The 14,487-nt window shown below is 52.2% G+C and overlaps 2 long non-coding RNA genes across 3 annotated transcripts in view; one reads left to right on the forward strand and one right to left on the reverse strand.

Moving 5' to 3' along the window:
• Positions 1-12,358, forward strand: part of LOC110257431 — a 157,045-nt gene extending 144,687 nt beyond the window's left edge. The window contains exon 2 of the long non-coding RNA XR_002340007.1: positions 11,344-12,358. This is a non-coding gene — a long non-coding RNA (uncharacterized LOC110257431). The remainder of the gene's footprint in view (positions 1-11,343) is intronic.
• On the reverse strand, positions 10,319-13,989 carry LOC102164965. 2 transcript variants are annotated; one of them, XR_001302195.2, is made up of 3 exons: positions 13,790-13,989; positions 12,935-13,071; positions 10,319-11,398 (listed from the first exon to the last, which is right to left on the reverse strand). It is a non-coding gene; the product is annotated as an uncharacterized LOC102164965 (long non-coding RNA). The 2 variants fall into 2 exon arrangements; XR_002339849.1 differs by having other exon boundaries at positions 10,319-13,071.

Below are 14,487 nucleotides of genomic sequence, written 5' to 3' on the forward strand. Positions count from 1 at the left end.
ATGCCTAGTAAGTGCCTGGCACATAGTAGGTCCAATAACTGGACACTGTTATGGTAAAGTGGCTCAGGGAATCCCAGGACAGCCTCAGGTGGAGAGATGGAAAAATGCCCAGACTTCGAGTCCAGAAAGATGAAAGAGGAGCCGTTGTTTGCAGTCTCTCAAGGCGCCAAGGGCCATGCAGTCAACAAGGTCCGGAACTAGGTCCTGTTTGATGTTGGGAAGAGGTAATTCGGGACAGAGTTTCGCACAAAGAGAAGACGTTTCCTTCACGTTACCTCCGAGGTTAATGCTTCAGAGCTTCCCTAGGGGCTGCTAAGTAGCTAGAGGTTAAGGTAGAGGGCTGAGAGAATAGTCTCTGAGGTCAGGGGTTCCTTCCCAACACAGCTCCTTCCTAGCTAAGTGATCGGTGGGCCTGGCCTCAGTTTCTTCACCTTTAAAATGAGAGCCATAATAACATCCGCCTCTAGATTTTGAAGATAGAATGAATGGCTTTCAGTTGGTGCTCTGTGAATGAGCGGAAGTCAAGAGTCACACCTGTGTTAGGGACAAAGTGACAAAAGCAAGCATCGGTGGAGGAAAGGAAACAGCCTGTGGTTCTCACTTGTAAGCCCCAGGCCCAGTTCCACATGAGCAGCTCCTCTATGGCCACTGGAGGGCTTGCCCTGTTTTGTGCAGTGCCTAGTCCCCAGGGCCACAACAGTGCCTGGCACACATCAGGGATTTGTTCAAAGAATATGTGAAACCAGATACCCTGTGGAGTGGAGGCAACCTCCACAAGAGAAAAGGAAGGCACAGAGAGGCCAGGTAACTTGTCCAAGGTCACACAGCAACCTGCCCACCTGGAGTCACAGCTGGGCCTGGGCCTGAACTGATCTGGACTTGGTCTGACCTTGCTCTACTCTTGCTCTCTTCAAAGCCCACTGCTCCCTTCTTGCCCACCTCCTGCCCAGGCTTCCTCTACCTGGCAGAGCCAGCTCAGGGAGCTCCTTCAGGCTTCTCCATGGACAGTCCAGCATCACTTCCCTCAGTAAGGATGCACCTTCCCTTCTGTCCCTGGCAGGCCAGCCATCAAGAGCTCCCAGCCTATGGGCCTCATCTGGCCTCAGACGTGTTCTGTGTGACCTCACACTCAGTGTGGATGTGTGCCTGTGTGTAGGGGTTTTTTCCATCATAATTTTGAGTCACTTGCCAACCTTTAAAAACTGGAGATTTGTCGGAGTTTCCATTGTGGCTCAGTGGCAACAAATCTGACTAGAATCCATGATGATGTGGGTTTGATCCCTGGCCCCACTCAGCAGGTTAAGGATCTGGCATTGCCGTGAGCTGTGGTGTGGGTTGCAGACACAGTTTGGATCCCACGTTGCTGTGGCTATGGTGTAGCCTGGCATCTGTAGCTCCAATTCAACCCCTAGCCTGGGAACTTCCATATGCTGCACATGAGGTCCCCAAAAGCAAAAAACAAACAAACAAAAACCTGGAGATTTCACATCAAAATTAGGTTTTCTAGCTTCTTTTGGAAAATGAACAGCTCTGGCCATCTGGGCTCTGGCCATCTGGGCTCACCTCTCCTCTGGCCAGCTGGAGTCGTGTTCTGAGCCCCAGGTCCAGGTCTGGCACACCTCACTCACCTCTGAGCCAGCCCTCCCTCCCTGGGGCCTCCTCACATAAAGACCCCAGACTTGCCATGAGAGACCCAGGCCCCCTGCGCTCCCCGCCATTATGCCGGGCCTCCTCTCATCCTTGGACCTGCAGCCTGGGGTGCTTCCAGCAAAAGCCAAAGAGGTTGGGGCAGACCTGGATTCCAGGTTAATAGTGGCTCCCCCAAAGACGTCCACGTCCCAATTCCCAGAACCCGTAATTATGGCACCTTACATGACGAAAGGGACTTTGTAGATGATAAAGTTCAGAATGTCGAGATGGGAAGATTAACTTAGATTATCCAGTAGGCTTAATATAACCGCGAGGGTCTTTATAAGAGGGAGACGGGAGGGTTGGAGTCAGAGGAGATGTGATGACGGAAGCAGAGATTGGGGTGATGTAAGCCCAGGAATGGGGAGACATCTAGAAGCTGGAAAAGGCAAGGAATGGAGCCTGGAATGGAGCCCCGTGTTCAATTTTAGCCTTGGGAGACCTATTTTGGACTTCTGACCTTCAGAACCATAAGACAATAAATTTATGTTGTGTTAAGCCACTAAATGTCACGTAATTTGTTACAGTAGCAACGGGAAACTTAGAACCAGGTTTGAGTCCTAGTATGGCTACTTAATTGGCTGTGTGCCCTTGGGCAGGTGACTTACTATTGCTGAGTTGGGGTTTCCCTGTCTGGAAAGGGGTAACAAGGGAGCTCCCTCTGGCATGTTTGTGAGAGTTAAGTCAACATCACAGGTGAGGTGCCGAGCACAGCCGACAGCTCCCGATGCCAGATCTTCTAGCATCAACCCCACATCTCCGTGTCATCCAGACCAGCTCAGAGCAGGTTTAAAAATCTGTCCACTGCTACCAAGCCCTCAAGGATAAAGTCCAAACTTCTCCCTTATAGCCTGGAATAACCCATCTTACCTAATAATAATAATGTTGCTAGTACTTATAAAGCATTTGCCATGTGCCAGGCAGGATTCTAAGTGCTAACTGTATATTAAAGTCATTTAACACTCCAATAACCCTATTGTTTTCCTCAGTCTTCAGGTGGGGAAACTGAGGCCAAGGGGATAAAATCACATGGCCAGGGTTCCTTAAGAGGTGGAAGCTCAGCCAGTGTTTGAACCTACACTGTTGGGCCCTGGGCAGGGCTGTCTCCGTATATGAACAGACCAGGGAGTAGCAGGAAGGCCCAGAGCATGGCTCATGACTCAGTAATCACAGTGTCCCCTCCACCCACCACCTGTCCCCGGTGCAATCCTGGACTCAAGGCTCTGGGGGTCTCAGCTCCTGACTCACAGCTGTACCCAAGAGTGTGTTTGTTCCCCAGTTTCCAGCAGTGCCCGCTATGGGCTGGAGACTGTGTACCAGAGAAAATGCAGACCCTCCACTGCCCCTAAGAGCCTGAGAACAGGTGGATATACAACTGTCACAGCTTAGCAAGAGGCATCAGGAGCTGGGAGGTGGGGAGGCTGCCCCAAGGAGGGGCCCGAGGAAGTGTGACACTGGCCCAGAGAGAAGACTGGGCAGAGTGTTCCAAAGGAGGGAATGCTCCGGAGGACCCCGCAGAGAGGAGCCCGTGGGCTCAGGGATGGTTTGGGGTCTCATTTGGCTGGAGTGCGGTGGGAGGGCTTGACCGCTCACTGTCCTGCAGCCTTGGGCAGCCCACATCTGGGCCTCGGTGTCCTCCTCTGTAAAGTGGGAGCAATAGTAGTAGCTGCACACAAAGATCAGGGCCTGCATGGGGCTGGCTGCATGGGCGTGAATCAGTGCTGCTGCTGAGATTATTAGGAGCTGCCCAACCTGTCCACTTCTTCCCCCTGCAGTCAGCTCTTCAGATGGAGGAGGCCCTGGCACCCTCACATGCACGTTCACAGCGATGACCCGGGAGGTCAGATGTCATGCCTAGAGGCGGGTACTCCCAGCACCCTCGTCTCAGAACTCCAGAACCAGGGCCCACTGTCCCCATGTTCCCCAGCTTCCAGGAGCCACAGGCCCTGGCTTTGCCCCTCCAGATCCCTCCAGTTCTTCTGTGTGTAGCATTTGTCTTTCTCTCCTTTGACTCACTTTAACTTTCTCCACATCTTGGCCAATCCTGTTTGTGAGTCACATTTGATCTTTGAGTTTCTCTTTTTTCAAAGGCACATTAAGACAGTGAGAAGCGCTAAGCATTTTTGAGCACTTGCTATGTGCCTGGCGTTTCCATTCATTCATTCATTCCCTCATCCCATTTATTCAACAAATAGCCATGAGCACCTCCATGGGCCTTGATGTTCATCATTAAACCACCAAGCTTCCTGCCTAGTGAAGCTCATGTTGCAGGGATGAGGGAGAGGAACAGATAAATAAAACTTCCAAGTCTACAACCTGTTTTGTGTAAATACAAACTCACTAAAGCACAACAACAACCCTATGAAATAAATGTTTAGCCCCATATTCCAGTTGAGAAAACAAAGGCTCAGAGAAGGAAAGTCACTTGCCAAAAGTCACACAGCTAGGAAATGGCTAAAGTCAAGGTCAGAATTTGAACTCACACCAGTCAGACTCCAGCACTCCAGCTTTGAACCTCCGCAGGAGACTGTCCACTAAGATAAAAGCCATTGGCCCAATTTCATCAGCAGTGCATTTGGGAAGCATCACAGCATCCCAGGTTGGGGGTATTAGTGTCCGGGGGCTCAGCTCATTCCCATAAGGCAGGATGAGCACTGCCCTCCCTTCTAGTAGCCTCTAAAGGGGAAGGCCAATACACGGTCATTCTCTGGCCAGAGCCGGTGGGAACAGGACGTCCTGGTCCTCTCGCCCTGGCCAGGCCCAGTGAGCTATTTTGGGGCACGTTTATTGATGGGACACGGGTGCCCAGCTGGACTCCTGATTCAAGAGGAAGGCCGCAGAAGGGCTGAGGGTGGCTCTGCTCCTCTCCGCCCTGCACTGCAGCGGGGCAGCCATCACCCGTGGCCTGTCCACACCCCAGGCCCAGGGTGTATCCTGAGCTGGCTGGCTCCAGGAAAGGCAGGCGTCCCTCCTGGAGTGCAGAGATACTGGCGGTCATGTGGGTGACTGTTTCCTCAAACCCTGGAGCCTGATTCGATTCACAGGAGGCAGAACCCAGAAACAATACAAGAATGAGGTCAGACGCAGGTTCAAAGCCCATCTGTGTTCCTGTATGACAACTTTACCTTTGGAAAACCAAGTCAGCTCTCAGAGGCTCAGTTTCTCTGTGTTTAAAATGGAGTCAATAATAACCGTCCCTCACAGGGAGAAATGAGGCTTAAAGTAGAGAGGATGTATACCGCCCAGCCTGGCATACAGGAGTGCTCAGTAATTTATAGTAACTTTGCAAATAATGATTGACAGCTGACACTGACCGAGAGTTTGGGCACGAGCTAGGCTCTGGGCTCAATGATTGATCTGTTTTATCTCTTTTCATCCCCCAACAATTCCAGGAGGCTGGGGAGAGACACTGTTACAGGTGCCACTGTTATCCCTTTGAACAGATAAGGAAATTGAGGCTCAGGAAGATAAGACTTGCTCAAGATCACACTGCAAATATGAAGCAGAAAAACTTGTCTTTGAACTCAGATCTGAAGGACAGGGGACAGGGCAGGCCCTGAACCCCAGGGTCACACCCCACGTCCCCCACGTCTGTACTTACGAGATTGGCTACAAAGGTCCTGTAAACACCTGAGTTCCCGCTGTGCTGTGTTCACCTCAGTCATCCCTCAGTCTCGGGAAGGGACCTCCTGGCCCCTCCCCCTGATGAGAATCCATAAACCAAAGGTTCTAGAACATTCCTTTGGGAATTCCTTTGGTGGCTCAGGGGCTTAAAGATCTGGCATCGTTGCTGCTGTGGCTCGGGTCACTGCGGTGGCACAATTTCGATCTTTGGCCCAGGGAATGTCCACAGGCTGTAGACTCGGCCAAAAAGAAAAGAAAAAAGAAAAAAAAATCCCAGAATATTCCCTTGACCTTTCCCCCTCTTCTTAAGGTTATTTTGTTCTTTTGCAAAAGTTCTGCAAGAAACTAGCTGGGCTGGCAGATGTTCTGGGCTGACTTGGAGGGACATTTTGCTGGAGGCAGGGTGCTGGGGGCCTGGTGGGAAGGGGAGGGCAGGAGGCTGCTCCACCTGTGCAGCCTAAGGCCAGAAGTGGATGCGGTGTTTCCTTCCTAAGGTGATCTTTGTGTCCTGAACCTGCTTCTCCCCAGTGCCCTGAGGGTACGTGCCAGCCTCCTTCCACGGGAAGAAGCAGCCCTTTGAGAGGTCTGCCTTTCTGCCTTTCTAGCCTTCTCTTCCACCCCTGGACCACTTCTCACGCCATCCTCCACCAAGGCTGTGCTTCCCGTGCTCTGCCCTCCCCCGGGAAGGCCTTTGTCCCTGCTCTGCCCTCCCCCGGGATGCCATCGCTCCGTTAGCCACCTTACACTTCACAACTCCTTCTCTGTGTGGCCTTCCCAGAACCCCCTCCTAGCCTTCCAGCAGTTTGGTCCCCCTGGCCTGGGGTTGCCATGGCAACAAAGAAACACTGCTTCTAGAGCTACCTTGTGCTCCAACTGGCAAGACTCTGATACCCAACTGGTGAGTTGACACCTCCACATGGGTGTCACACAGACCTCTCAAATGTCACCAAAAAGAACCTCCTATTTCCCTTTCTAAAATCCCAGCCCCTCCCCTTCTTAGCAAATGGTGCCACCCCTCGCCCAGATGCTCAGGACAAACCTAGGAGCCACATTTGATTCTGTTGCCTCACTCCACACATCCCATCCACCAGAAGTCCTGTCAACTCAACTGCCAAATACATCCTGAATCCATATTCTCGTTCCACCTTTTTAGTCGCCACGTCAGGCAGGTAGCCACCATCCTCACCTGCTTGGACTGTGACAGTTGTCTTCTCCCTAGTCTGCCAGCTCGCACCTTTACTCCACTCCACCCATCGCAGTAGGAGGCACCTTTTTAAAAGATGAATGAGGAGTTCCCGTCGTGGCACAGTGGTTAACGAATCCGACTAAGAACCATGAGGTTGCGGGTTCGATCCCTGGCCTTGTTCAGAGGGTTAAGGATCCGGCGTTGCCGTGAGCTGTGGTGTAGGTTGCAGATGCGGCTCGGATCCCGCGTTGCTGTGTCTCTGGCCTAGGCCGGCGGCTACAGCTCTGATTCGACTCTTAGCCTGGGAACCTCCATATGCCGCGGGAGGGGCCCAAGAAATGGCAAAAAAAAAAAAAAAAAAGATGAATGAAGTCCTGTCAGACACCTGCTAGACCCTCTAGAGCTCCCCATTCCTCTTAAAATAAAAATCCGCCTCCTCACCATGGCCTGTGAGACCTTATATGACCTGACCTTTGCCCACCTCCCCAAACTCACCCCTACCCCACTTCCCTCCCTCACTCTGCTCCTGCCACATTTGCCCCCTCCCTGTTGCTGAGCTAGAAAGCTTGTTCTTGTCCCTAGGCAGAAACCTGCTATTCCCTTTGCCTGAGGCGTCTTCTGCCAGATATCTGTCTGGTTCATTCTGCCCCTTCATTCAGGTCTCTGCTCAAATATCATCTCCTCAGAGAAGACTTCCATGACCTGCCCATATAAAATAATCCCCTCTATTGCCACCTAATCCTCTACCTACTTTATGTTCCTTTGTTGTTGTTGTTATTATCTGACATCTGACCTATTACATAGGTTTCTTTCGTATATTTGTTTTAATCTAATATGCTGCTAAATGTTTGGCACTCGGCAAGCGGGGAGCTCTGATTACATCTGCCAGTTTCTGTGGCGTAAATACACCCACCATGGCCGATTTCAAGCACCCACAGCACGACTGCACTGGACGTGGAGCTGAGGTGTCCAGTGTCATGTTGTCATACGCTGTTTCCGCCGTGCGCTGTGGTGGGATGTACCATAGTGCAATAGACGTCAGTAATCGCAAGAACAGAGAAAACTAAGTTCGAAGTGTAGAGATGAGTTTCACGCAGTTCTTACCTTTATTTGTATTATCATTTATTTAAATGTAAGATCAAATAATTTAATTTTTAATGATGGCTGTGTAGAAACCAGCTTGCAGAATTTGCCAGCTCGTACCAGCCAGCCCCAACACATCACTGGATACACGCAGATGAGGACAGGGATATGGTCCATCTTGGTTCCTGCTGCTTCTTCGGCTCTGGAACAGTAGAAGGAGCCCATAGTAGGTGCTCAGCTTGTATTTGCCAAACATTTTATAATGCATCTGTTTGCATCAGAAAGCACAAACTGTTTGCCCCATCAACTTGACTCCTTGTGCTGAGTGCAGCCCACAAACGGGTTTCATTTGGCTCTCAGGATGTTTTTAACATTTTTAAAAAATTTATTGCCAGCATTTAAAAGTCATGAGACTTTTGCATGAAATTCCACATAAATCTGGATTTGCAGCTTCTCTTGGAAATTCAGAAGCTCTGGGCACGCTGGGCTGGATTCCCTTGTGACGACAGAGGTCAGAGCTGAGGAGCGGCCGCCCCCTTCAGACAGGCCGTGAGCTTGCCAGCTCGGCGCGGCCCCACCCCTCCCAGTCGCCACACACCAGGCCCCCTTCATTCATTTACATAACCCGCTGGCCCTGTAGGTATTTGAGTTGTAATTGCTGTCTTAGCCTCCATTCTAGCATGTGTCACAGTGTCCCCTCTGGATTGAGGCCACCTTGAGGACAGGCTCTGTGACTTAGGCCCTCTGAGCCTTCTGTTCCTGCTATAGAGCCCGGCACACAGTAGGCTCACAGGTCCTGGAATTTGGTTAAATGTTTGTTGTCAAACGACTCCCGAGCCTCAGCTACCCGAACTGGGACATGTGTTCAATCCAAGCCCGACCAGAATGTGACAAAGAGGTTGGCCCAGGCCAGGGTTTAAAAATACCCCAGGGCTGGTCAGCTGCGAGCACTCGGAGTTGTTAAAACAAACGGGCAAAGTCTGGCCAGAGGCCAGCCCCCCAACTTTGCTCCGTGGAAATGTGGGCTAACAGGAGGGGCCACCAACCATTCCTGGTAGAGGTGGAGCAGTGGGGAGACTGGGCTGTAGCCCCTTCCCCCAGCGCCCTGCTTGAGAAAGGTCAGCGCTAAGTTTGTAAACAGCATCGGGTGACATGACATAATTTCACATAAAGGGTTACGGGGCAGAGTATGAACACAGGGCGGCCTCCCCTGATGTTTCCACGCCGCAGTCTCCCGGAGTCAGGGGAGAACCGGGATGTGGCTGGTCCTGTGGTCTCCCTCCGCCTGCAGAGCCGCTGCCCAGCCCGCCGGAGCCACGGTTAAAAATAACGCTCACAGGACAGTTCCCTGGGGGACAGCCAGCACGGAGGCTGGACAGCGGGGACAGAGCTCTAAGGGAGGGCCCACAGGGTGCCAGATGCTTCCGAGACATTTGCTCATTGAGCCTCACAAAAGCCTTGGGAGGGAGGGATTGCCTTCCCATTCACAGATGGGGAAACTAAGGCCGAGGAGCCATGCCCTCACTGGTTCAAAGTTTCCTGCTCGGTTCCTGGCGGCGCTGGATTCAATTCCATGAGGCTGAAGTGTCGAGAGAAGTCAGGGACCCAGTGGTTCGCTCTGCTGGGTCTGGAGTCCCTGGAACAGTGTCCAGGCCTCAGCAAGTGCTAAGAGGCCGCTCCCACTTATGTCCAAAACCTGCTCCTGCTGACATTTTGGAGTTGGGGGCAGCCGGGGATACACGTTAACAGGTAGATTGAATATATTGTATTTCAGATGTGTCTCCTTAGCATGAGTGCTAAGAAGAAAAATAAACCAGGAAAGGGAGATGGAGTGTCTCAGAGAAGTACAGGTCTAATGCGGGAGCAGGGCCAGGGCAGGCCTCGCTGAGCAAATATTTGAGGACAAACTTGAAAGAGATGAGGGCTTGAGCAACGGGGATATCTGAGGAAGAGCCTTCCCGGCAGAGGAAAGCGGCAAGTGCAAAGGCCCCGAGGCTGGATTGTGCCCGGCACATGTGAGGATGATGGGGAAGCTGGTGTGGCCGGGCCACTGTGAGCGAGGGGCAGCGTGGGAGACAGTGAGGGCAGAGAGGGGGCCAGATCTTGGAGGGCCTTGCACGTCCTAGGAAGACCCAGGCTTTCCGCTGCGACAGATGGGGACCACAGAGGGTCCTGAGCACGTCAGCATATTCTGACCCAGATTCTGAAAGAACCCCCCTGACTGTGTGTGGAGAATGGACCAGTCAGGGAGGAGGTGACAGCAATGGTCCAGGCCAAAGATGCTGGTGACCAGGCCCAGGGGTGGACACTGGAGGTGTGGAGGCAGCGGGAAGGCCACCGTTTCATGTTCTAGATCTGTTGTAAGGGTTGACAGGACACTGCTGGAGCCAGTGTGGCAGACATCAAACCTCAGGGATGACTCCAAGGTTTGAGGCTGAGCTGAGCAACCGGAAGGATGGAGCTCCCCCTTACAAAGATGTTCAAGCACCACGCTGGGCTCCCGGGGAGGCCGGATGTGGTGCAGCCCTTCAGGGGAAAAGCCCTTTTCCCAGTATGGTGGCCTTGCTTTTGAAAATCCACCCCCAGTTCAGATCAGGATTTGTCCCCAGCTCCCCTATTCCATCCCTGGCCCTGAGATCCTTGTAAATTATGCAAAAGCCACCAGGACCCCTCTCCCCCTCAATCCCCGAGGCGCAGCAAACACTTCTATAAGCTCTCATCGTGTGCCTGGCAGGATCCTAGCCTTTACATTTGTAAATTCATTTGATCATCACAACAGTTCAAAGAGGTGGGGATTATTATACATCTACTTCTTGCGTGGAGAGACTAAGTCCCAGAGCGCTTCTGTCACTTAAGTCTGCGATCAGGCAGCTAACATGTGGCAGAGGCAGGATTTGACGCCAGGCAGCTGACCCCAGGGCTCATGCTCATAACCACTATACTGTCTCATGAGGAGCTCACCATTGACCAAGAAGAGCCAAACTGGGCTTGAAGGACTGGGGTGGGGAGAGAGGGGTTCAGCCACCACCCCCACCCCCACCTAGCGGGGATGGTTCTCATTTTCTGAGACCTGATCCATGCCTAGTGCTCTACCCATGCTCTCTCTATTCTGCATATCAACTGAAGGAGTGGACATTGTGATGATTGTACCCATTCTACAGATGAGGAAACTGAGACTCAGAGAGGGGAGGACTCATGTCCAAAGTTACACAGCCAAGGCATGAGAACCTGGGGCTCTGGGGCTCCAGACCCGCTTCTGTCCCCTCCTTCACATTGCCTATGCTTGTCACCTGCTTCTCGCCCTGGTAGCGAGAGGAGGACTTAGGGATGCAATGGCCATGTTGCTTTTCCTTCTGGTTGGCTGGCAGAGGATAAGGAAGAAGGCTAAGGATGCTGAGAGATAATTCAAGGACAGCATAGCTCTTTGGGCTTGTAGATTCTGTCTGGTACAACCAACATTTCTGAGACTAGCACCGAGCCAGGCGCAGGGCATATGGAGGCAGGAAATTGCAGCTGGGTGTGAGAGAGGGCCAGGACCCAGTTGCCTCTGATGGCAGAGGAAATGGTGGGGTTGTCCCAGGAGTTCAGGTCAAGCGCAGCTCAGGGGTGCAGGTACTTGCAAATCTTTTGCCTTGGGCAGCCTGTTTACCTCACAGACCTCAGTTTCTACTGCTGTGAAATGGGTCGATAGTGCCGGCAGCAGAAGGGTGGGGTGCCAAGGGGCCTTGATCCATCCCCAACAGATCACCGCTGTCTCCTAGGACAGGAAAAGCCTGAGACCGAGCAATCGTAGATGTTCTGGAATCGTGGAACCTCCTGGACACGTGGGGAAAACATGAATTTTTTCCGAACGCTTTCCATCTGCTTTTCACATCCACAGAAGCTCTCAGCCCCCTGATAAGGTGAGACCTAAGAGTATACTTACTGAACAGGTAAGAAAACGGACACCTACTTATGTTTTGAGATTTAACCAAGGTCACAGAGCTGGGAAGTGATGAAGCAGGAATTGGAACGTGACTCACTCTACCTCCTTAGCTTTATCTCTTTCCTTCAAGGCTGAAATCATAATAGCTTCGATTTTTCTTGAGCAGTTACTATATGCCAGGCAGTCGTGTGAGCCCTTTACAGGTACTAGCCAGTATTCACCTGCCCTCCGATGGCTGAGACTCTGCTACTTTCTTCCCATTTTTACACCTGAAGAAAGGGCTTGAGTAACTTACACAAAGTCACAGTTAGAAATTTGCAAAGCCGGGATTCAAACTCAAACATTCTGGCTCACAGTCCATGGTCTTAGACCTCAGCGCTCCACTTGAGAGGGTTAGCGGTGGTGTACACGGCGCGGTGCCTGGCACACAGTAAGTGCTTAATAAATCGTTAAACCTTTGGAAAGTGCACAGAGATAAGCAGGCCTTTCCTGGTCTGAGCCACACTGAGGTCACACTGGAGAATGCACCATTCCCTTATTGCCATCCCTGTTGGTCCTGGTCGCCAGAGGAGAAACTGCCCGTGGGCCATTTCCCCATCTCCCCCTCCCTCTGGGAAAATTCTGCGCGGCACCCACGGGGTCACAGGGCTGCCGGCCAGAAGGCTGGCTAAAACTGAGTTTGGCCAGGTTATCAAGTTTCATGGTCAGCCACCTTCGCCCCTGACCAGAGCTGTCTTTCCAAAACAGAACATTCAGTCACGGCCCGTCCCTGTGCTCAGCTGTCCTTGTGCCCCTGGCCTTGCTTCCAGCCCACCCGCCTGGGTTTTTTTTTTTTTTTTTTTTTTTTTTTTTTTAGAGCAGACAAGAGAGAGTCAGAGAAAGAGAGGCCGAGAGGCCAAGAGAGACAATGAGAGAATCTGAGAGACGGTCAGGTGCTGACAGGGAGAAACAGAGACAGATAGAGAAGGACAGAAAAAGGAGGCACGGGCAGAGATGGGGAGACAGCGGGAGCCCCGCAAGCACCCTCTGCCTTCCTGCATCCACGGCCTTGGCTCTCCTTCTAGTGGACCTTGACCTTCTTCCAAGGCTACAGCATCTTCTCCCACCATTCCCCGCAGCCTCCTGAGCCCAGCAGGTCGCCAGAGACACCCCGCCAGCCCCTCTCCCACCCCACGCGCAATCCCTAACTCCTGCTCACCCCCTCCCTGCGCCCACAGCCCCTCTATAGCTCTAGCTGCATTTGCCTCGCCCTGCTGTCGTTGTCCATTTATTTTGGTGCATCTCCTTTACTGGAATGTCAGCCTCTTGAGGGCAGGAACTGGGTCTGTCTTCCTCACCCTGCATCCTTGCACTCAGCAGTGTCTGACCCAGTGGGTGCTCACTGGATAGTGGCCGAACAAAGTACCAAACCAGCTGGTTTGCCTCACCTTAGAGAAGCCTTTCCTGACAGCGCTTCTCACTGTCTGTGTTTTATTGTGAGATCCTTTGATTTAGGATCTGTGCCCCTCAGCTCCCAGAAAAGCAGAGTCTAGGTCTATGATATTCGCTTTTGTTTCTTCAGTGCCTGGAACAGAGGAGGTGCTCAAATATTGGTTGAAGAAATGAATACACAAATGGTTTCATCTCTGGCTATCCGGAGGTTTCGAATCTTATGTTTTGGTCCGTGTGAATCCAGCTCAAAGTCTCCTCAGTACCATTCAGATCAAACCCTGAGTCCTTCGTAAGGCCTGTGAGTTTCTGGGTGATCTGGCCCTGCCACCGTCCCTCTCCAGCCTTGCTTCTGTCCTTCCCACTTGCCCCTCCCCCTGCCCCCAGACTGCCACCCCCAGGGCGCCGTACATGGTAGATGTCCCCAGCCACCCCTCCTGCACCCCACTGTAAGTTGTGCCAGGAGAGTTGTTGTTGTTTTTTTCCTGAGAACAAGACTGCCTAGAAAAATGGAGCACATTTGTACAAACAACCTCAATGTCACCAACAGACCTTGGTCATTGTGGGACAGTCTCCAAGGTTCAGCCGGCCAGCTGCCCAGGGCCTTGTCCTGAGACAGGGTTTGAGTCCTAGCCTCCGAAGGGCGGCCTGGCTGGGAGGGGGCGCCCTGGGAGCCCCGGAGTCTAACCTTCCTGTCCTGCTGGAAGAGTTCCAGGAAGAAGGCCATGGGGAGTTCAGGGAGAGGGGCTACCTGAGCAGACCCTACCTCAGCCTTCGGGCTCGGACCAGATCCCACCTCCTCCGGAAAGCTCCCCGGGGCCACCCTCCTTGCTTCCAGGGACCCCTGCTCTCACCCTTATCGCAGCTTGCATCATGCTCTGCTGAAATTCCCTCCTGGGCTGTTTCCTCCCCTGGACTGTGCTCCAAGTGCTTGAGGCCAAGTCTTTTATATCGTGGTGTCCCCAGAGCCCAGGTCCAGCATGTGGGAGGCATCAGCAAACACATGCTGAATGAACGAAATAATGATTGAATGAGCACTTCCTGCCTTGGTTCATATTTACTTCTGTCTCTGTCCCTACGATGGGAGCCCAGGACCTTGTCTCCTTTGTCTTTGTCCTCCAGAGTCTAACACTGCTTCACACATAGGAGGCAGCATGGGACATCTGTGGAAAAATGAACAAGCCCTTCCTAGACCATCCGTCAAATCCATTTTTCCCACTGTACGGGGAGCTCTGGGAGGTCAAGGACCAAGTCTTATTTGTTTCTAGTGTCTCTGAGTCCAGCATAGGGGTTGGCACAAGAGAGATGCTTGGTGTGTATTGATCGGATAGATGGATGGATGAATGGATGGACAGATGAATGATGTTTGAATGTATGGATCGTTGGAGGAGTAAGTAAGTAGAAGATTGGAAAGAGTTGGGTAAATAGGTGAGAGAAGCGTGGGTGGGTGGGTTGGTAAACGAAAGGACGGCTGGATAATGATAATGATTGAATTTATGGAGCCATGGAGGGATCAATGGAAAGGTGGATAAAGTACGTAGGATAGGTGGAT

The sequence above is a fragment of the Sus scrofa genome, chromosome 17 (genome assembly GCF_000003025.6).
Source record: "Sus scrofa isolate TJ Tabasco breed Duroc chromosome 17, Sscrofa11.1, whole genome shotgun sequence".
In the NCBI taxonomy this organism is placed as follows: domain Eukaryota; kingdom Metazoa; phylum Chordata; class Mammalia; order Artiodactyla; family Suidae; genus Sus; species Sus scrofa.